General features: G+C 46.8%; 22 non-coding genes across 22 annotated transcripts; 15 read left to right on the forward strand and 7 right to left on the reverse strand.

The window, feature by feature from the left end:
• Nucleotides 1-2354: 2354 nt before the first annotated feature.
• On the reverse strand, nucleotides 2355-2467 carry LOC135044806 (U5 spliceosomal RNA). Its single transcript, XR_010237345.1, has one exon. It is a non-coding gene; the product is annotated as a U5 spliceosomal RNA (small nuclear RNA).
• Nucleotides 2468-2753: 286 nt separating this feature from the next.
• LOC135044813 (U5 spliceosomal RNA) lies at nucleotides 2754-2870 on the reverse strand. The gene has a single exon (XR_010237352.1). It is a non-coding gene; the product is annotated as a U5 spliceosomal RNA (small nuclear RNA).
• A 270-nt stretch (nucleotides 2871-3140) lies between these two features.
• LOC135044704 (U5 spliceosomal RNA) lies at nucleotides 3141-3256 on the reverse strand. Its single transcript, XR_010237245.1, has one exon. It is a non-coding gene; the product is annotated as a U5 spliceosomal RNA (small nuclear RNA).
• A 144-nt stretch (nucleotides 3257-3400) lies between these two features.
• Nucleotides 3401-3564, forward strand: LOC135044904 (U1 spliceosomal RNA). Its single transcript, XR_010237440.1, has one exon. It is a non-coding gene; the product is annotated as a U1 spliceosomal RNA (small nuclear RNA).
• A 152-nt stretch (nucleotides 3565-3716) lies between these two features.
• On the forward strand, nucleotides 3717-3879 carry LOC135044504 (U1 spliceosomal RNA). Its single transcript, XR_010237087.1, has one exon. It is a non-coding gene; the product is annotated as a U1 spliceosomal RNA (small nuclear RNA).
• A 674-nt stretch (nucleotides 3880-4553) lies between these two features.
• LOC135045180 (U1 spliceosomal RNA) lies at nucleotides 4554-4717 on the forward strand. Its single transcript, XR_010237708.1, has one exon. It is a non-coding gene; the product is annotated as a U1 spliceosomal RNA (small nuclear RNA).
• A 152-nt stretch (nucleotides 4718-4869) lies between these two features.
• On the forward strand, nucleotides 4870-5032 carry LOC135045127 (U1 spliceosomal RNA). The gene has a single exon (XR_010237660.1). It is a non-coding gene; the product is annotated as a U1 spliceosomal RNA (small nuclear RNA).
• A 671-nt stretch (nucleotides 5033-5703) lies between these two features.
• On the forward strand, nucleotides 5704-5867 carry LOC135044919 (U1 spliceosomal RNA). Its single transcript, XR_010237455.1, has one exon. It is a non-coding gene; the product is annotated as a U1 spliceosomal RNA (small nuclear RNA).
• A 152-nt stretch (nucleotides 5868-6019) lies between these two features.
• Nucleotides 6020-6182, forward strand: LOC135044583 (U1 spliceosomal RNA). Its single transcript, XR_010237138.1, has one exon. It is a non-coding gene; the product is annotated as a U1 spliceosomal RNA (small nuclear RNA).
• A 674-nt stretch (nucleotides 6183-6856) lies between these two features.
• LOC135045191 (U1 spliceosomal RNA) lies at nucleotides 6857-7020 on the forward strand. The gene has a single exon (XR_010237719.1). It is a non-coding gene; the product is annotated as a U1 spliceosomal RNA (small nuclear RNA).
• A 972-nt stretch (nucleotides 7021-7992) lies between these two features.
• On the forward strand, nucleotides 7993-8156 carry LOC135045012 (U1 spliceosomal RNA). Its single transcript, XR_010237548.1, has one exon. It is a non-coding gene; the product is annotated as a U1 spliceosomal RNA (small nuclear RNA).
• A 152-nt stretch (nucleotides 8157-8308) lies between these two features.
• Nucleotides 8309-8471, forward strand: LOC135045258 (U1 spliceosomal RNA). The gene has a single exon (XR_010237781.1). It is a non-coding gene; the product is annotated as a U1 spliceosomal RNA (small nuclear RNA).
• A 670-nt stretch (nucleotides 8472-9141) lies between these two features.
• Nucleotides 9142-9306, forward strand: LOC135044513 (U1 spliceosomal RNA). Its single transcript, XR_010237096.1, has one exon. It is a non-coding gene; the product is annotated as a U1 spliceosomal RNA (small nuclear RNA).
• Nucleotides 9307-9455: 149 nt separating this feature from the next.
• Nucleotides 9456-9618, forward strand: LOC135045198 (U1 spliceosomal RNA). Its single transcript, XR_010237726.1, has one exon. It is a non-coding gene; the product is annotated as a U1 spliceosomal RNA (small nuclear RNA).
• A 674-nt stretch (nucleotides 9619-10292) lies between these two features.
• On the forward strand, nucleotides 10293-10456 carry LOC135045052 (U1 spliceosomal RNA). Its single transcript, XR_010237586.1, has one exon. It is a non-coding gene; the product is annotated as a U1 spliceosomal RNA (small nuclear RNA).
• Nucleotides 10457-10608: 152 nt separating this feature from the next.
• Nucleotides 10609-10771, forward strand: LOC135044428 (U1 spliceosomal RNA). The gene has a single exon (XR_010237028.1). It is a non-coding gene; the product is annotated as a U1 spliceosomal RNA (small nuclear RNA).
• Nucleotides 10772-11445: 674 nt separating this feature from the next.
• LOC135044828 (U1 spliceosomal RNA) lies at nucleotides 11446-11609 on the forward strand. The gene has a single exon (XR_010237366.1). It is a non-coding gene; the product is annotated as a U1 spliceosomal RNA (small nuclear RNA).
• Nucleotides 11610-18235: 6626 nt separating this feature from the next.
• Nucleotides 18236-18351, reverse strand: LOC135044791 (U5 spliceosomal RNA). The gene has a single exon (XR_010237330.1). It is a non-coding gene; the product is annotated as a U5 spliceosomal RNA (small nuclear RNA).
• Nucleotides 18352-18626: 275 nt separating this feature from the next.
• Nucleotides 18627-18742, reverse strand: LOC135044664 (U5 spliceosomal RNA). The gene has a single exon (XR_010237205.1). It is a non-coding gene; the product is annotated as a U5 spliceosomal RNA (small nuclear RNA).
• A 286-nt stretch (nucleotides 18743-19028) lies between these two features.
• Nucleotides 19029-19144, reverse strand: LOC135044740 (U5 spliceosomal RNA). Its single transcript, XR_010237281.1, has one exon. It is a non-coding gene; the product is annotated as a U5 spliceosomal RNA (small nuclear RNA).
• Nucleotides 19145-19414: 270 nt separating this feature from the next.
• Nucleotides 19415-19530, reverse strand: LOC135044736 (U5 spliceosomal RNA). Its single transcript, XR_010237277.1, has one exon. It is a non-coding gene; the product is annotated as a U5 spliceosomal RNA (small nuclear RNA).
• A 144-nt stretch (nucleotides 19531-19674) lies between these two features.
• LOC135045202 (U1 spliceosomal RNA) lies at nucleotides 19675-19838 on the forward strand. The gene has a single exon (XR_010237730.1). It is a non-coding gene; the product is annotated as a U1 spliceosomal RNA (small nuclear RNA).
• The last annotated feature ends 212 nt before the right edge of the window (nucleotides 19839-20050 follow it).

The raw sequence follows: 20050 nt of genomic DNA on the forward strand, positions 1-20050 counted from the left end.
TGCTGACGGGCACAATTGAGAAAGGAAGGGGGGGGGGGGACATTTGAATCCAGCACATAGATGCAATTCAAATATGTAATTTGAACCTTCCTATTTTAAAATATAATGGATGAACCTCACCCTGTGAGAACAATCTTCATGATCAAGAGATCTCATATGCAAAATAAGTATGAGTTGGGATAGGGCTGGGGAGGGTGGCTGCTCGGGCAGCCCCTCCCCCGTCAAGTTAAGGAGATTCAACTGAGGAAGCACAAGGGAACTCTCGTCTGGGGACAACAACTGCAGGGAGACCACATCTTTTCAGATGAACATGGGAGGGCGGAAGGCTGCCTAATACTGAAGCACCATCAAATATCAAACCATATGCAACATCTAGTACAAGCCTTCCTGGGGGAAGGTCTGCAGCAGACGGATTTGCATACAGTGATGTTATTCAAGCAGTGGGCCAAAGTTGGCTGGAACCCTCATCTGCATATGAAAAGAGAAAAGGGGCGTGCAGGGCATGGCGGCCTTTTGCAGTGCTTGGATGACCCCTAGTTCTCATTAAACACCCCCACCCTCCTTTGGTGTGGGGCTCATGTTGGCCATGCCCCATCCCCTGAAGCATTCAAGCTGATTTCTTGCAGCAGCTGGGCACTGTAACAGCTCCAGAGCTGTTCTGTAAGGCAAGTAAAAGGGTGTGGGCCCTGCAGCACCACCTGTAGTTTGCATTGTGCGTTGGAAGGCACAAAGTAAGCAGACGGGAGGAGAAGTCAGGATAGTGCGCAAGGGCATCCTTTTCTCTTAGTCCGTAGAGGATGCTGGGGTCACATTAAGAACCATGGGGTATAGACGGGATCCGCAAGAGACATGGGCACTTTAAGACTATCAAAGGGTGTGAACTGGCTCCTCCCTCTATGCCCCTCCTCCAGACTCCAGTTATAGGAACTGTGCCCATGGAGACGGACATTTCGAGGAAAGGATTTATTGTTAAACTAAGGTGAGCATCTTACCAGCTCACACCTTAAGCATGCCGCAGAACGTGGCATTCAACAGAACACAAGCCAACGGCATGAATAATTGCAGCAAAAAGCTGACCAGAACCATAACACAACATGTGTATAACCACAAGTAATAACTGCAGACACAGTATGGACTGGGACGGGTGCCCAGCATCCTCTACAGACTAAGAGAAAAGGATTTACCGGTAGGTATTAAAATCCTATTTTCTCATACGACCTAGAGGATGCTGGGGTCACATTAAGAACCATGGGGTTATACCAAAGCTCTTGAACGGGTGGAAGAGTGCGTACGACTCTGCAGCACCGAATGACCCAACTTGAAGTTATCATCGGCCAAGGTATCAAACTTGTAAAACTTAGCAAAAGTGTTTACTAAATAGCTGCTCGGCAAAGTTGCAATGCCGAGACTCCCCGACCAGCTGCCCAGGATGAACCCACCTTTCTAGTAGAATGGGTCTTCACCTAATTCAGTAACGGCAATCCTGCCATGGAATGAGCATGCTGAATCTTACCACAGATCCAGCGCATAATGGTCTACATGGAAGCAGGACACCCAATCCTGTTGGGAGCATACAGGACAAACAGAGCCTCTGTTTTCCTAATCTGAACCATTCTGGTGACATAAATTTTCAAAGTTCTGACCACAGCCAGAGACTTTGACTCAACGAAGGTGTCAGTGGCCAAAGGCACCATGTGGAAAGATGAACCACCTTCGGCAGAAATTGTTGACGTGTCCTCAATTCTGCTCTATCTTCATGAAAGATCAAATAAAGGCTCTTGTGATACTGCATGGTTTGTACTGTTTTCCATGTGCTCCCAGATCTTTCAAGCAAGTAGCATGGTCAAGAAAGTTCTGTTTGAAAAGAAACAAACATTTACTGTCATTGTTATGCAAATAAACTTACATTAAAGCTAACCAGAAAGCACACTCGTTCTGTCTTTAAACTGATAAAAGAAACCCCAATAATATGGGCATACCTCCCAACTTTGTCGGCTCGCAAAGAGGGACACACGCGCGGCGAAGTCGCACGCGCTCCCAAAAAGGGCGTGGCCTAAGTAAAAAGGGGCATGGCTTCGCGGGAGGACCCGCGATCGCGAGTCACGCCCCCGTTTTCGGCACTGAGGGGGCATGCCCAGCGCTCTGTGAGCCGCTGGCATGCCACCTCTCCCTCTGACTTCAGTGAATAGACGCTGTGCGCACAGCGACTATTCACCGCTGCTCTGCTAAGCAGGGCAGCGACAGACAGAGCCTCCCAACTGTCCTCCCCACCGCGGGACACTGCGGCCCGCAGGTGGGACAGCGGGACAGTCCCCAAAAAACGGGACTGTCCCGCGAAAATCGGGACAGTTGGGAGGTATGATATGGGGCATGCAAAAATTGAGATAAAACTCAGTTTTGCTCCTCTCCACGGAAATCTTTAGTAAAAGGCGAAAGATTTGTTCGTTCTGAAGAGAAACCAGAGCATGACCAAGATTCCACCTGTCGCCTGAGTGCCATGCCAGCAGTCCTCATTCAGCTCAAAGTGAGCACCCAATTTGAAAGAAAGAAAGCAGATTTCTCACCAGGCTTCCCCTTGCTATAAACATGGTTTGTACTCTTTTCCATGTGCTCCCAGATCTTTCAAGCAATTAGTATGGTCAAGAAAGTTCTGCTTGAAAAGAAACAGACATTTATTGTCATTGTTATGCAAATAAACTTACATTAAAGCTAACAAGAAAGCACACTCGTTCTGTCTTTAAACTGATAAAAGAAACCCCAATAATATGGGGCATGCAAAAATTGAGATAAAACTCAGTTTTGCTCCTCTCCACGGATAATCTTTAATAAAAGGCGAAAGATTTGTTCATTCTGAAGAGAAACCAGAGCATGACCAAGATTCCACCTGTCGCCTGAGTGCTGTGCCAGCAGTCCTCATTCAGATCAAAGTGAGCGCCCAATTTGAAAGAAAGCAGATTTCTCACCTGGCTTCTCCTTGCTATAAGCATGGTTTGTACTGTATTCCATGTGCTCCCAGATCTTTAAAGCAAGTAGCATGGTCAAGAAAGTTCTGTTTGAACATAAATAAACATTTACTGTCATTTCTATGCAAATGAGCTTACATTAAAGCACACTCATTCTATCTTTAAACCGGTAAAAGAAACCCCAAAAAGATGGGGCATGCAAAAATTGAGATAAAACTCGGTTTTGCTCCTCTCCACGGAAATCTTTAGTAAGAGGCGAAAGATTTGTTCGTTCTGAAGAGAAACCAGAGCATGACCAAGATTTTTATCTGAAAATATGTGTTCTCCCTGCAGTTGTTGTCCCCAGATGAGAGTTCCCTTGTGCTGCCTCAGCTGAATCTCCTTTACTTGACAGAGATGTGCCTGAGCAGCGGCCCTCCCCAACCCTATCCCAAATCATACTTATTTTGCATAGGCGATACCATGGTCATGAAGATTGTTCTCCCAGGGTGAGGTTCATTCATTGCATTCTGGGTATGCTGACCCCTGTGATTTCCCCAAATGTGGGAAACTCGACTGCATTATTTGTGGTAGTGGGGGACTGTGTTTGTGCTTTCCTCTAGTCAGCTCTGGTAAAAGTCAGATTTATTTGTCTCAGATCTTCCTCTAGCCTTGTTCTTCTTTCGAGAGTTCCCTTGTGCTGCCTAAGTTGGATCTCTTTCACTTGACAGGGGGGTGCCCGAGTAGCGACCCTCCCCAGCTCTAGCCCAACTCCTACTTACCTGCCAGGTGAGATACTATGATCATGAAGGTGCTTCTCCCAGGGCAAGGCTCACCCATTGCACTCTGGGTGTGGTGCCCCTGCGATTTCCCCAAATGTGGGAAGCTTGACTGCATAATTTGTGTTTCCCCTGGTCGGCTCTCGTATAATTCAGATCTCTTTGTCTCAGGTCTCTCTCCAGCCTAGTTTGCTGTCTGTTTCCACTTCTTTTTTCATGAGCCCCTCCCTTTTATACCCTTGTGCACTATCCTGACTTCTCCTCTTGTCTGCTTATTTTGTGCCTTCCAATGCACAATGCAAACTACAGGTAGTGCTGCAGGGCCCACACCCTTTTACTTGCCGTACAGAGCAGCTCTGGAGCTGTTACAGTGTCCAGCTGCTGCAAGAAATCAGCTTGAATGCTTCAGGGGCTGGGGCATAGCCAACATGAGCCCCACACCGAAGGAGGGTGGAGGTGTTTAATGCGAACTAGGGGTCATCCAAGCGCCGCAAAAGGCCGCTATGCCCTGCACGCCCCTTTTCTCTTTTCATATGCAGACGAGGGTTGAAGCCAACTTTGACCCACTGCTTGGATGACATCACCGTATGCAAATCCATCTGCTGCAGGCCTTCCCCCAGGAATGCTTGCACTAGTTGTTGCATTTGGTTTGTTGTTTGGGGGTGCTTCATTATTAGGCAGCCTTCTGCCCTCCCATGTTCATCTGAAAATATGTGTTCTCCCTGCAGTTGTTGTCCCCAGATGAGAGTTCCCTTGTGCTGCCTCAGTTGAATCTCCTTTACTTGACAGAGATGTGCCTGAGCAGCGGCCCTCCCCAGCCCTATCCCAAATCATACTTATTTTGCATAGGAGATACCATGGTCATGAAGATTGTTCTCCCAGGGTGAGGTTCATTCATTGCATTCTGGGTATGCTGACCCCTGTGATTTCCCCAAATGTGGGAAACTCGACTGCATTATTTGTGGTAGTGGGGGACTGTGTTTGTGCTTTCCTCTGGTCAGCTCTGGTAAAAGTCAGATTTATTTGTCTCAGATCTTCCTCTAGCCTTGTTCTTCTTTCGAGAGTTCCCTTGTGCTGCCTCAGTTGAATCTCCTTCACTTGACAGGGGGGTACCCGAGCAGCGACCCTCCCCAGCTCTAGCCCAACTTCTACTTACCTGGCAGGTGAGATACTATGATCATGTAGGTGCTTCTCCCAGGGCAAGGCTCACCCATTGCACTCTGGGTGTGCTGCTCCTGCGATTTCCCCAAATGTGGGAAACTTGACTGCATAATTTGTGTTTCCCCTGGTCGGCTCTCGTATAATTCAGATCTCTTTGTCTCAGGTCTCTCTCCAGCCTAGTTTGCTGTCTGTTTCAACTTCTCTTTTCTTGAGCCGCTCCCTTCTATGCCCTTGCGCACTATCCTGACTTCTCCCGTCTGCTTACTTTGTGCCTTCCAATGCATAATGCAAACTACAGGTAGTGCTGCAGGGCCCACACCCTTTTACTTGCCGTTCAGAGCAGCTCTGGAGCTGTTACAGTGCCCAGCTGCTGCAAGAAATCAGCTTGAATGCTTCAGGGGCTGGGGCATAGCCAACATGAGCCCCACACCGAAGGAGGGTGGAGGTGTTTAATGCGAACTAGGGGTCATCCAAGCGCCGCAAAAGGCCGCCATGCCCTGCACGCCCCTTTTCTCTTTTCATATGCAGACGAGGGTTGAAGCCAACTTTGACCCACTGCTTGGATGACATCACTATATGCAAATCCATCTGCTGCAGGCCTTCCCCCAGGAATGCTTGTACTAGTTGTTGCATTTGGTTTGTTGTTTGGGGGTGCTTCAGTATTAGGCAGCCTTCTGCCCTCCCATGTTTATCTGAAAATATGTGTTCTCCCTGCAGTTGTTGTCCCCAGATGAGAGTTCCCTTGTGCTGCCTCAGTTGAATCTCCTTTACTTGACAGAGATGTGCCTGAGCAGCGGCCCTCCCCAACCCTATCCCAAATCATACTTATTTTGCATAGGCGATACCATGGTCATGAAGATTGTTCTCCCAGGGTGAGGTTCATTCATTGCATTCTGGGTATGCTGACCCCTGTGATTTCCCCAAATGTGGGAAACTCGACTGCATTATTTGTGGTAGTGGGGGACTGTGTTTGTGCTTTCCTCTGGACAGCTCTGGTAAAAGTCAGATTTCTTTGTCTCAGATCTTCCTCTAGCCTTGTTCTTCTTTCGAGAGTTCCCTTGTGCTGCCTCAGTTGGATCTCTTTAACTTGACAGGGGGGTGCCCGAGCAGCGACCCTCCCCAGCTCTAGCCCAACTCCTACTTACTTGCCAGGTGAGATACTATGATCATGAAGGATCTTCTCCCAGGGCAAGGCTCACCCATTGCACTCTGGGTGTGGTGCCCCTGCGATTTCCCCAAATGTGGGAAGCTTGACTGCATAATTTGTGTTTCCCCTGGTCGGCTCTCGTATAATTCAGATCTCTTTGTCTCAGGTCTCTCTCCAGCCTAGTTTGCTGTCTGTTTCCACTTCTTTTTTCATGAGCCCCTCCCTTTTATACCCTTGTGCACTATCCTGACTTCTCCTCCTGTCTGCTTACTTTGTGCCTTCCAATGCACAATGCAAACTACAGGTAGTGCTGTAGGGCCCACACCCTTTTACTTGCCGTACAGAGCAGCTCTGGAGCTGTTACAGTGCCCAGCTACTGCAAGAAATCAGCTTGAATGCTTCAGGGGCTGGGGCACAGCCAACATGAGCCCCACACCGAAGGAGGGTGGAGGTGTTTAATGTGAACTAGGGGTCATCCAAGCACCGCAAAAGGCCGCCATGCCCTGCACGCCCCTTTTCTCTTTTCATATGCAGACGAGGGTTGAAGCCAACTTTGACCCACTGCTTGGATGACATCACCGTATGCAAATCCATCTGCTGCAGGCCTTCCCCCAGGAATGCTTGCACTAGTTGTTGCATTTGGTTTGTTGTTTGGGGGTGCTTCAGTATTAGGCAGCCTTCTGCCCTCCCATGTTCATCTGAAAATATGTGTTCTCCCTGCAGTTGTTGTCCCCAGATGAGAGTTCCCTTGTGCTGCCTCAGTTGAATCTCCTTTACTTGACAGAGATGTGCCTGAGCAGCGGCCCTCCCCAGCCCTATCCCAAATCATACTTATTTTGCATAGGAGATACCATGGTCATGAAGATTGTTCTCCCAGGGTGAGGTTCATTCATTGCATTCTGGGTATGCTGACCCCTGTGATTTCCCCAAATGTGGGAAACTCGACTGCATTATTTGTGGTAGTGGGGGACTGTGTTTGTGCTTTCCTCTGGTCAGCTCTGGTAAAAGTCAGATTTATTTGTCTCAGATCTTCCTCTAGCCTTGTTCTTCTTTCGAGAGTTTCCTTGTGCTGCCTCAGTTGGATCTCTTTCACTTGACAGGGGGGTGCCCGAGCAGCGACCCTCCCCAGCTCTAGCCCAACTCCTACTTACCTGCCAGGTGAGATACTATGATCATGAAGGTGCTTCTCCCAGGGCAAGGCTCACCCATTGCACTCTGATTTCCCCAAATGTGGGAAGCTTGACTGCATAATTTGTGTTTCCCCTGGTCGGCTCTCGTATAATTCAGATCTCTTTGTCTCAGGTCTCTCTCCAGCCTAGTTTGCTGTCTGTTTCCACTTCTTTTTTCATGAGCCCCTCCCTTTTATACCCTTGTGCACTATCCTGACTTCTCCTCCTGTCTGCTTACTTTGTGCCTTCCAATGCACAATGCAAACTACAGGTAGTGCTGCAGGGCCCACACCCTTTTACTTGCCGTACAGAGCAGCTCTGGAGCTGTTACAGTGCCCAGCTGCTGCAAGAAATCAGCTTGAATGCTTCAGGGGCTGGGGCATAGCCAACATGAGCCCCACACCGAAGGAGGGTGGAGGTGTTTAATGCGAACTAGGGGTCATCCAAGCGCCGCAAAAGGCCGCCATGCCCTGCACGCCCCTTTTCTCTTTTCATATGCAGACGAGGGTTGAAGCCAACTTTGACCCACTGCTTGGATGACATCACCGTATGCAAATCCATCTGCTGCAGGCCTTCCCCCAGGAATGCTTGCACTAGTTGATGCATTTGGTTTGTTGTTTGGGGGTGCTTCAGTATTAGGCAGCCTTCTGCCCTCCCATGTTCATCTGAAAATATGTGTTCTCCCTGCAGTTGTTGTCCCCAGATGAGAGTTCCCTTGTGCTGCCTCAGTTGAATCTCCTTTACTTGACAGAGATGTGCCTGAGCAGCGGCCCTCCCCAGCCCTATCCCAAATCATACTTATTTTGCATAGGAGATACCATGGTCATGAAGATTGTTCTCCCACGGTGAGGTTCATTCATTGCATTCTGGGTATGCTGACCCCTGTGATTTCCCCAAATGTGGGAAACTCGACTGCTTTATTTGTGGTAGTGGGGGACTGTGTTTGTGCTTTCCTCTGGTCATCTCTGGTAAAAGTCAGATTTCTTTGTCTCAGATCTTCCTTTAGCCTTGTTCTTCTTTCGAGAGTTCCCTTGTGCTGCCTCAGTTGGATCTCCTTCACTTGACAGGGGGGTACCCGAGCAGCGACCCTCCCCAGCTCTAGCCCAACTTCTACTTACCTGGCAGGTGAGATACTATGATCATGTAGGTGCTTCTCCCAGGGCAAGGCTCACCCATTGCACTCTGGGTGTGCTGCTCCTGCGATTTCCCCAAATGTGTGAAACTTGACTGCATAATTTGTGTTTCCCCTGGTCGGCTCTCGTATAATTCAGATCTCTTTGTCTCAGGTCTCTCTCCAGCCTAGTTTGCTGTCTGTTTCAACTTCTCTTTTCTTGAGCCGCTCCCTTCTATGCCCTTGCGCACTATCCTGACTTCTCCCGTCTGCTTACTTTGTGCCTTCCAATGCACAATGCAAACTACAGGTAGTGCTGCAGGGCCCACACCCTTTTACTTGCCGTTCAGAGCTGCTCTGGAGCTGTTACAGTGCCCAGCTGCTGCAATAAATCAGCTTGAATGCTTCAGGGGATGGGGCATGGCCAACATGAGCCCCACACCAAAGGAGGGTGGGGTGTTTAATGCGAACTAGGGGTCATCCAAGCACCGCAAAAGGCCGCCATGCCCTGCACGCCCCTTTTCTCTTTTCATATGCAGATGAGGGTTGAAGCCAACTTTGACCCACTGCTTGGATGACATCACCGTATGCAAATCCGTCTTCTGCAGAACTTCCCCCAGGAATGCTTGCACTAGTTGTTGCATTTGGTTTGTTGTTTGGGGGTGCTTCAGTATTAGGCAGCCTTCTGCCCTCCCATGTTCATCTGAAAATATGTGTTCTCCCTGCAGTTGTTGTCCCCAGATGAGAGTTCCCTTGTGCTGCCTCAGTTGAATCTCCTTTACTTGACAGAGATGTGCATGAGCAGCGGCCCTCCCCAGCCCTATCCCAAATCATACTTATTTTGCATAGGAGATACCATGGTCATGAAGATTACTCTTCCAGGGTGAGGTTCATTCATTGCATTCTGGGTATGCTGACCCCTGTGATTTCCCCAAATGTGGGAAACGTGACTGCTTTATTTGTTGGCAGTGGGGGACTGTGTTTGTGTTTTCCTCTGATCTCTGGTAAAAGTCAGATTTCTTTGTTTCAGATCTTCCTCTAGCCTTGTTCTTCTTTCGAGAGTTTCCTTGTGCTGCCTCAGTTGGATCTCCTTCACTTGACAGGGGGGTGCCCGAGCAGCGACCCTCCCCAGCTCTAGCCCAACTCCTACTTACCTGCCAGGTGAGATACTATGATCATGAAGGTGCTTCTCCCAGGGCAAGGCTCACCCATTGCACTCTGGGTGTGCTGCCCCTGCGATTTCCCCAAATGTGGGAAACTTGACTGCATAATTTGTGTTTCCCCTGGTCAGGTCTCGTATAATTCAGATCTCTTTGTCTCAGGTCTCTCTCCAGCCTAGTTTGCTGTCTGTTTCCACTTCTCTTTTCTTGAGCCGCTCCCTTCTATGCCCTTGCGCACTATCCTGACTTCTCCTCCTTTCTGCTTACTTTGTGCCTTCCAACGCACAATGCGAACTACAGGTAGTGCTGCAGGGCCCACACCCTTTTACTTGCCTTACAGAGCAGCTCTGGAGCTGTTACAGTGCCCAGCTGCTGCAAGAAATCAGCTTGAATGCTTCAGGGGCTGGGGCATAGCCAACATGAGCCCCACACCGAAGGAGGGTGGAGGTGTTTAATGCAAACTAGGGGTCAGCCAAGTGCTGCAAAAGGCCACCATGCCCTGCACGCCCCTTTTCTCTTTTCATATGCAGACGAGGGTTGAAGCCAACTTTGACCCACTGCTTGGATGACATCACCATATGCAAATCTATCTGCTGCAGGCCTTCCCCCAGGAATGCTTGCACTAGTTGTTGCATTTGGTTTGTTGTTTGGGGGTGCTTCAGTATTAGGCAGCCTTCTGCCCTCCCATGTTCATCTGAAAATATGTGTTCTCCCTGCAGTTGTTGTCCCCAGATGAGAGTTCCCTTGTGCTGCCTCAGTTGAATCTCCTTTACTTGACAGAGATGTGCCTGAGCAGCGGCCCTCCGCAGCCATATCCCAAATCATACTTATTTTGCATAGGAGATACCATTGTTATGAAGATTGTTCTCCCAGGGTGCGGTTCATTCATTGCACTCTGGGTATGCTGAACCCTGTGATTTCCCCAAATGTGGGAAACTCGACTGCATTATTTGTGGTAGTGGTGGACTGTGTTTGTGCTTTCCTCTGGTCAGCTCTGGTTAAAGTCAGATTTCTTTGTCTCAGATCTTCCTCTAGCCTTGTTCTTCTTTCGAGAGTTCCTTTGTGCTGCCTCAGTTGGATCTCCTTCACTTGACAGGGGGGTGCCCGAGCAGCGACCCTCCCCAGCTCTAGCCCAACTCCTACTTACCTGCCAGGTGAGATACTATGATCATGAAGGTGCTTCTCCAAGGGCAAGGCTCACCCATTGCACTCTGGGTGTGCTGCTCCTGCGATTTCCCCAAATGTGGGAAACTTGACTGCATAATTTGTGTTTCCCCTGGTCAGGTCTCGTATAATTCAGATATCTTTGTCTCAGGTCTCTCTCCAGCCTAGTTTGCTGTCTGTTTCCACTTCTCTTTTCTTGAGCCGCTCCCTTCTATGCCCTTGCGCACTATCCTGACTTCTCCTCCTTTCTGCTTACTTTGTGCCTTCCAACGCACAATGCGAACTACAGGTAGTGCTGCAGGGCCCACACCCTTTTACTTGCCTTACAGAGCAGCTCTGGAGCTGTTACAGTGCCCAGCTGCTGCAAGAAATCAGCTTGAATGCTTCAGGGGCTGGGGCATAGCCAACATGAGCCCCACACCGAAGGAGGGTGGAGGTGTTTAATGCAAACTAGGGGTCAGCCAAGTGCCGCAAAAGGCCACCATGCCCTGCACGCCCCTTTTCTCTTTTCATATGCAGACGAGGGTTGAAGCCAACTTTGACCCACTGCTTGGATGACATCACCATATGCAAATCTATCTGCTGCAGGCCTTCCCCCAGGAATGCTTGCACTAGTTGTTGCATTTGGTTTGTTGTTTGGGGGTGCTTCAGTATTAGGCAGCCTTCTGCTCTCCCATGTTCATCTGAAAATATGTGTTCTCCCTGCAGTTGTTGTCCCCAGATGAGAGTTCCCTTGTGCTGCCTCAGTTGAATCTCCTTTACTTGACAGAGATGTGCCTGAGCAGCGGCCCTCCCCAGCCCTATCCCAAATCATACTTATTTTGCATAGGAGATACCATGGTCATAAAGATTGTTCTCCCAGGGTGAGGTTCATTCATTGCATTCTGGGTATGCTGACCCCTGTGATTTCCCCAAATGTGGGAAACTCGACTGCATTATTTGTAGTAGTGGGGGACTGCGTTTGTGCTTTCCTCTGGTCAGCTCTGGTAAAAGTCAGATTTCTTTGTCTCAGATCTTCCTCTAGCCTTGTTCTTCTTTCGAGAGTTCCCTTGTGCTGCCTCAGTTGGATCTCCTTCACTTGACAGGGGGTGCCCGAGCAGCAATCCTCCACAGCTCTAGCCCAACTCCTACTTACCTGCCAGGTGAGATACTATGATCTTCACTGTTAGGGCAATCAGGATGTGGAATTCCCTGCCAGGGAAGGTGGTAATGGCGGACTCTGTAATTGGATTTAAAAAAGGAATGGATACATTTCTGAATGAAAAAGCTATCCAAGGTTATAATACTTAAAATATCAACATGGTTAATCCGGGGGTAACATGAGTTATAGTAGCTAACTAGTCATAAAACATTATTCAGCAAGTATGTAGAATCATCACAACTTAAAACAGGTTGAACACGATGGGCAATTTGCCTCTATTCAACCTCAAAAACTATGTTACTATATGTTACTATATTACTATGTTACTGTAGTATACAGAACACCACAATGTAATGAGCAGTGATAGTGAGCACTGATGAGGATACTAGAACTGACACTGAGCAGCAAGATGCAGCACTGGACTATTAGTAATGTACTGTAGTATGCTGAGCACCACAATGCAGCACAAGACAATGAGCAGTGATACTGAGCACTGATGAGGATACTACTGAGAACTGACACTGAGCAGGAGAGACACACTACTAGTATTACTGAGCAGCAATAAGTAACCACTGATACTGAGCACTGATATTGAGATTTCCACTGAGAGAACATAGCCACGTCCTCTCCGCTCTCTCTTCAATGCACGAGTAAAAATGGCGGCAACGCGCAGCTCTTTATATGGAATCCGAATCTCGCGAGAATCCGACAGCGGGATGATGACATTTTCCCTTGTTCAGGTTTTCCGAGTCAGGCGGGAACAACCGAGCCTGCCTCGGACCAGTGTAAACCACGTGGAGTTCGTCGGGAATTCGGTTCTCGGAGAACCGAACCCGCTCCTCTCTACCTTATACCCAACAATTTTTTTATTTTCAATCTAAGCCCCTGCAGTTTTCTGTAAGCATCTGCTTCGCTATGATGATCAACAAGTCACAAGGGCAAACACTCAGGGCTTGAGGCGTAGATCTTAGGACCAGCTGCTACAAGCATGGCAGAGGTGTCACTATCACTGGTGACACCCAGAGAGGTGGCGAGGGAGATTGTAATGCAGTGCGCGCAGATAAGCAGTGCAATGGTAAAAAGGAGGCATGGTTTCATAGGTAGGGGCGTGGCCTGGTGGCCTGAATCTACATTTTGTTGCTCCGGGTGTCCCGGGGGTTGGGGGCTGCACCCGGGGACTAGTGTGTGTGCGGTGCTGGCTCCTGCACAGTGACAGGGCATGGCCACCCAGCATGACGCCTCCATTCTTGACCATGCTGTAATTGCAGTCGCACTGCAGTTCAGCGTGATCATAAAAAATGGTGTAGCCTCCTGCTGGTGCAGACTGTATGTGCGCGCAGGAAGCCGCCACCATTTTTGTGATCACAGCGGCTGAATGTGATGTCATACAGCCGCTGTGACCACGCCCCCTGTGTCTCCTCCGTTGCAGACCCCATTTTGAAGCCTTGCCCCCGCACCGCTCCATCCCTGACTTGGAAATGGAGTGTTGCTGACCCCCCTCTCCCCCCCCCGCCCCGATTGACAGGCAGAGGCGATCGCATTCTCTGCGGGGTGCCGCAGAAAATGCAGGCACATGCGTATGCTGTTAGCAAATTTTGCAGTTGGATCGCTTATTGTGATTGCATTCCAACCTGAATCAGGCCCTATTACCTATCACAATGCGCTGCGGGCAGTACAAAATTGGGTTAATATAGGAGTAAAACTCCCAGACCTGTGCTCCTTAACTGTACCTGGTGGCTAGTGGAGCGGCTGCCCAGTAATCAGTGTCCACGCCAGTGCGCACACGGTCCACCCCCTACGGCCACGCTCCCCTTCATCAGCGGCCTCGTGATCCGGAAGGGCGGTGTGTGTGTGACTGACCTTAGGAAGAAACTGGAGCCTCCGCTGCAGTGACCCAGCAACCAGGGCACGGGAGTATACAGCGCCGCTGGGAGTGATGAAGCTGCAGTAAAGATGTCTATTAGACCTAGCCTGCTGCAGCCCTTGTAGATTCTCATAAAACAAGTTCTTCTTTTCTTGTCAAAATTAATAGCTAAGAATAGGCTGCCTGAGGCAGGCCCCTGTTAAGTGGCCTGCTACTGAAGGCACCAACTACAAACTGAGCTCCCTGTTCATGGAAGCGGGGTTATAGAGGAGGATGCGCTGAGCATCTTGGGAACAGTCAAAAGCTTTGAGCCGGTTGGTGCCTCAGATCAAGATCCTACTCTACACCCCAATGTGAATCCTTGTGGAGTCCAGTGTACCCCACAGAAGAAATGAATGTGTCACACCCATTGGCAGCAACCTTAGAATAGCTGCTGACGGGCACAATTGAGAAAGGAAGGGGGGGGGGGACATTTGAATCCAGCACATAGATGCAATTCAAATATGTAATTTGTACCTTCCTATTTTAAAATATAATGGATGAACCTCACCCTGTGAGAACAATCTTCATGATCAAGAGATCTCATATGCAAAATAAGTATGAGTTGGGATAGGGCTGGGGAGGGTGGCTGCTCGGGCAGCCCCTCCCCCGTCAAGTTAAGGAGATTCAACTGAGGACGCACAAGGGAACTCTCGTCTGGGGACACCAACTGCAGGGAGACCACATCTGTTCAGATGAACATGGGAGGGTGGAAGGCTGCCTAATATTGAAGCACCATCAAATATCAAACCATATGCAACAACTAGTACAAGCATTCCTGGGGGAAGGTCTGCAGAAGACGGATTTGCATACGGTGATGTCATCCAAGATGTGGGCCAAAGTTGGCTGGAACCCTCATCTGCATATGAAAAGAGAAAAGGGGCATGCAGGGCATGGCGGCCTTTTGCGGTGCTTGGATGACCCCTAGTTCGCATTAAACACCCCCACCCTCCTTTGGTGTGGGGCTCATGTTGGCCATGCCCCATCCCCTGAAGCATTCAAGCTGATTTCTTGCAGCAGCTGGGCACTGTAACAGCTCCAGAGCTGTTCTGTAAGGCAAGTAAAAGGGTGTGGGCCCTGCAGCACCACCTGTAGTTTGCATTGTGCGTTGGAAGGCACAAAGTAAGCAGACGGGAGGAGAAGTCAGGATAGTGCGCAAGGGCATCCTTTTCTCTTAGTCCGTAGAGGATGCTGGGGTCACATTAAGAACCATGGGGTATAGACGGGATCCGCAAGAGACATGGGCACTTTAAGACTTTCAAAGGGTGTGAACTGGCTCCTCCCTCTATGCCCCTCCTCCAGACTCCAGTTATAGGAACTGTGCCCAGGGAGACGGACATTTCGAGGAAAGGATTTATTGTTAAACTAAGGTGAGCATCTTACCAGCTCACACCTTAAGCATGCCGCAGAACGTGGCATTCAACAGAACACAAGCCAACGGCATGAACAATTGCAGCAAAAAGCTGACCAGAACCATAACATAACATGTGTATAACCACAAGTAATAACTGCAGACACAGTATGGACTGGGACGGGTGCCCAGCATCCTCTACGGACTAAGAGAAAAGGATTTACCAGTAGGTATTAAAATCCTATTTTCTCATACGACCTAGAGGATGCTGGGGTCACATTAAGAACCATGGGGTTATACCAAAGCTCTTGAACGGGTGGGAGAGTGCGTACGACTCTGCAGCACCGAATGACCCAACTTGAGGTTATCATCAGCCAAGGTATCAAACTTGTAAAACTTAGCAAAAGTGTTTACTAAATAGCTGCTCGGCAAAGTTGCAATGCCGAGACTCCCCGACCAGCTGCCCAGGATGAACCCACCTTTCTAGTAGAATGGGTCTTCACCTAATTCAGTAATGGCAATCCTGCCATGGAATGAGCATGCTGAATCTTACCACAGATCCAGCGCATAATGGTCTACATGGAAGCAGGACACCCAATCCTGTTGGGAGCATACAGGACAAACAGAGCCTCTGTTTTCCTAATCTGAACCGTTCTGGTGACATAAATTTTCAAAGTTCTGACCACAGCCAGAGACTTTGACTCAACGAAGGTGTCAGTGGCCAAAGGCACCATGTGGAAAGATGAACCACCTTCGGCAGAAATTGTTGACGTGTCCTCAATTCTGCTCTATCTTCATGAAAGATCAAATAAAGGCTCTTGTGATACTGCATGGTTTGTACTGTTTTCCATGTGCTCCCAGATCTTTCAAGCAAGTAGCATGGTCAAGAAAGTTCTGTTTGAAAAGAAACAACATTTACTGTCATTGTTATAGAATTTGGGAGAAAAAACAAGAAGAAATCTGCACTGTTGACGCACTGGACAGAATGAATGAATCATAAAATATAACCTTTATTAAGTATGTATTAAAATTGGATAAATATTAATATTATTATCCCAAACTGCAGTGAAACATAAATGTTAAAATCACAGAACTAACATACATGTGCATAAGAAGAATAAAGAGATGTGAAAAAAAGGTTTAAAAAGCGTGTCCGTGTGTGATTATTTTTGAAGGCACAACCCTGGCGGGGTTGTTTATATAGATATATATGTTGCTAATAATCACTTTCTAGCGTAATGTTATTAAATAGCTGTTAGTATCTATGTCGTCAGGTACCACTGGGTCGTATCCTATATACTCCCTTCACTCAATAGGGGTTACCTCCCGGGAAGCCATCCCCATTGGCGAATTTGTGGGGGTGATTGAGTATAACCGGTAAGCTAACCTCCAATTTGTGGGGTGCTTAGGTAGATGGGGATCACTTATTTCTCTGTGTCCCCTAAGACTATATTCCTAAATTCAATACCACAGGGGGATAGCTTTCTATATCGGATAAGGAATCACTTGATAGGGAAATCTCTATGGATCATGGAAAGATCATATTTATTAATATCCAAACTAAAAAAATGATGAATAGCTTTAATTTAGCTGTTTAGATATAGTTAATTGGCGAGATATACCAACAGGTGCGGTTGCCTTAAGGAATATGGCAATTCCAATATAAATAGCAGCCCTCCTTCATATAATCAGCCAGATCTTATTAAATCTGGTCCAGATATAGCCGTTCAGATATACTTAATTGACAACATATATCAATCGGTGGGGTTGCCTTAAGGAATATAGCAATTCCAATTCTCATATAAATAGCAACCTTCCTTCATATATTCAGCCAGATCTTATTTAATCTGATCTAGGCGTAGGCAATAATGCTTTCCTTAGAGGTATAGCCACCTCAATTCTTATTAAGAAGCAAAGTGTCTGTCATAATGGTTTATCCAATTCATCTAAGAAATAATATATTCCATGTGTCAGAGATTCATTACTCTCTATTTACACTGTTAAAGAGTTAATTCTTATTATGTTACAGTGTAATGAAATTATCATATAGGGAGATGTGGCAATTCCATGTGCTATATATATAATAACCCTTAGTGGTCCAGATTCCACAATGAGGAATTTTCTTATAAACCGCTGAAACACACAGCTGTTTGACTGACTTCCAAATATATCTATCTCACTTTGTAACAGTCTTATGATAGAGAAACTGTTACATATTCGGTCACTTAGTTATCTAAAGGTAAACAGACTCAGTGTGAGGGTAATATAATATATCAAATGCGCTGTCAATAATCGTGGTAACTGGTGTAATAATGTGGTATATTGAGTATGCTAGTAAGGCATATAACTGCTCTCCAGCCTTTAAGTGTTACCAATCAATTTGTTACACTGTAAAGGATTTATGGTGTCCTGTTAGGACATGCAGCTGCTAGGCTGACTCAAAGATTTATCCATTTGTAACAATTATGTAACAGTTATATACATGTTACTGGTATTACATAGAAATAGTATGACACAGGCCAGCAGTCCCATGTGTCTAGATTCCACAATAGGAGATTTTCTTTGTCTTATAAACTGCTGGAACACACAGCTGCTAGACTGACTTCAAATATATATATTACTTTGTAACAGTCTTATAGTAAAGAGACTGTTACACACTGTCATTTAGTTATCTCAAGGTTAGCAGATTCTGTGTGAGGATAGTGTTCTGTTAGAACATGCAGCTGCTAGGCTGACTCATAGAAAATGTATCCATTTGTAACAAATGACACATACAGCATTAAATTAATATCTATAGCAGCCCATGTGACATCTCTACTCTTATCATAATTGTCTGGTTATTGCCAATCTGGACAGCAGGAGTGATATATATTCACTAGTCCCAATATCCCATCATATAAATATACCCACACTGATATACTTTCTTATCAAGAGTTATTAGTAGCTATCTGTATGCACTTTAGACATTGTAATTGCTAAGTGACATCATATCTAGTGTATTCCTTTCTTATAGCTCAGCTTCTATTCCCTATTAGTGGAGACTAACAGCTAACATCATAATCATATATTTTTGTTTTATAACATTTCACATGAGTCAAATACACGCGGACACGCCGTGCCCTACACATGTGTTTCACTGCATCTATGGCAACTTACATTAAAGCTAACAAGAAAGCACACTCGTTCTGTCTTTAAACTGATAAAAGAAACCCCAATAATATGGGGCATGCAAAAATTGAGATAAAACTCAGTTTTGCTCCTCTCCACGGAAATCTTTAATAAAAGGCGAAATATTTGTTAGTTCTGAAGAGAAACCAGAGCATGACCAATATTCCACCTGTCGCCTGAGTGCCATGCCAGCAGTTCTCATTGAGCTCAAAGTGAGCACCCAATTTGAAAGAAAGAAAGCAGATTTCTCACCAGGCTTCCCCTAGCTATAAACATGGTTTGTACTCTTTTCCATGTGTTCCCAGATCTTTCAAGCAATTAGTATAGTCAAGAAAGTTCTGTTTGAAAAGAAACAAACATTTACTGTCATTTCTATGCAAATGAGCTTACATTAAAGCACACTCGTTCTATCTTTAAACAGATAAAATAAAACCCCAATAAGATGGGGCATGCAAAATTTGAGATAAAACTCAGTTTTGCTCCTCTCCACGGAAATCTTTAGTAAAAGGCGAAAGATTTGTTCGTTCTGAAGAGAAACCAGAGCATGACCAAGATTCCACCTGTCGCCTGAGTGCCATGCCAGCAGTCCTCATTCAGCTCAAAGTGAGCACCCAATTTGAAAGAAAGAAAGCAGATTTCTCACCAGGCTTCCCCTTGCTATAAGCATGGTTTGTACTCATTTCCATGTGCTCCCAGATCTTTCAAGCAAGTAGCATGGTCAAGAAAGTTCTGTTTGAAAAGAAACAGACATTTACTATCAATGTTATACAAATAAACTTACATTAAAGCCAACAAGAAAGCACACTCGTTCTGTCTTTAAACTGATAAAAGAAACCCCAATAATATGGGGCATGCAAAAATTGAGATAAAACTCAGTTTTGCTCCTCTCCACGGAAATCTTTAATAAAAGGCGAAAGATTTGTTCATTCTGAAGAGAAACCAGAGCATGACCAAGATTCCACCTGTCGCCTGAGTGCCATGCCAGCAGTCCTCATTCAGATCAAAGTGAGCGCCCAATTTGAAAGAAAGCAGATTTCTCACCTGGCTTCTCCTTGCTATAAGCATGGTTTGTACTGTATTCCATGTGCTCCCAGATCTTTCAAGCAAGTAGCATGGTCAAGAAAGTTCTGTTTGAAAAGAAACAAACATTTACTGTAATTTCTATGCAAATGAGCTTTCATTAAAGCACACTCATTCTATCTTTAAACCGATAAAAGAAAATCCAAAAAGATGGGGCATGCAAAAATTGAGGTAAAACTCAGTTTTGCTCCTCTCCACGGAAATCTTTAGTAAAAGGCGAAAGATTTGTTCGTTCTGAAGAGAAACCAGAGCATGACCAAGATTTTCATCTGAAAATATGTGTTCTCCCTGCAGTTGTTGTCCCCAGATGAGAGTTCCCTTGTGCTGCCTCAGTTGAATCTCCTTTACTTGACAGAGATGTGCCTGAGCAGCGGCCCTCCCCAGCCCTATCCCAAATCATACTTATTTTGCATAGGAGATACCATGGTCATGAAGATTGTTCTCCCAGGGTGAGGTTCATTCATTGCATTCTGGGTATGCTGACCCCTGTGATTTCCCCAAATGTGGGAAACTCGACTGCATTATTTGTGGTAGTGGGGGACTGTGTTTGTGCTTTCCTCTGGTCAGCTCTGGTAAAAGTCAGATTTCTTTGTCTCAGATCTTCCTCTAGCCTTGTTCTTCTTTCGAGAGTTCCCTTGTGCTGCCTCAGTTGGATCTCCTTCACTTGACAGGGGGTGCCCGAGCAGCAATCCTCCACAGCTCTAGCCCAACTCCTACTTACCTGCCAGGTGAGATACTATGATCTTCACTGTTAGGGCAATCAGGATGTGGAAT

This window comes from Pseudophryne corroboree, unplaced genomic scaffold, assembly GCF_028390025.1.
Source record: "Pseudophryne corroboree isolate aPseCor3 unplaced genomic scaffold, aPseCor3.hap2 scaffold_90, whole genome shotgun sequence".
NCBI lineage: Eukaryota > Metazoa > Chordata > Amphibia > Anura > Myobatrachidae > Pseudophryne > Pseudophryne corroboree.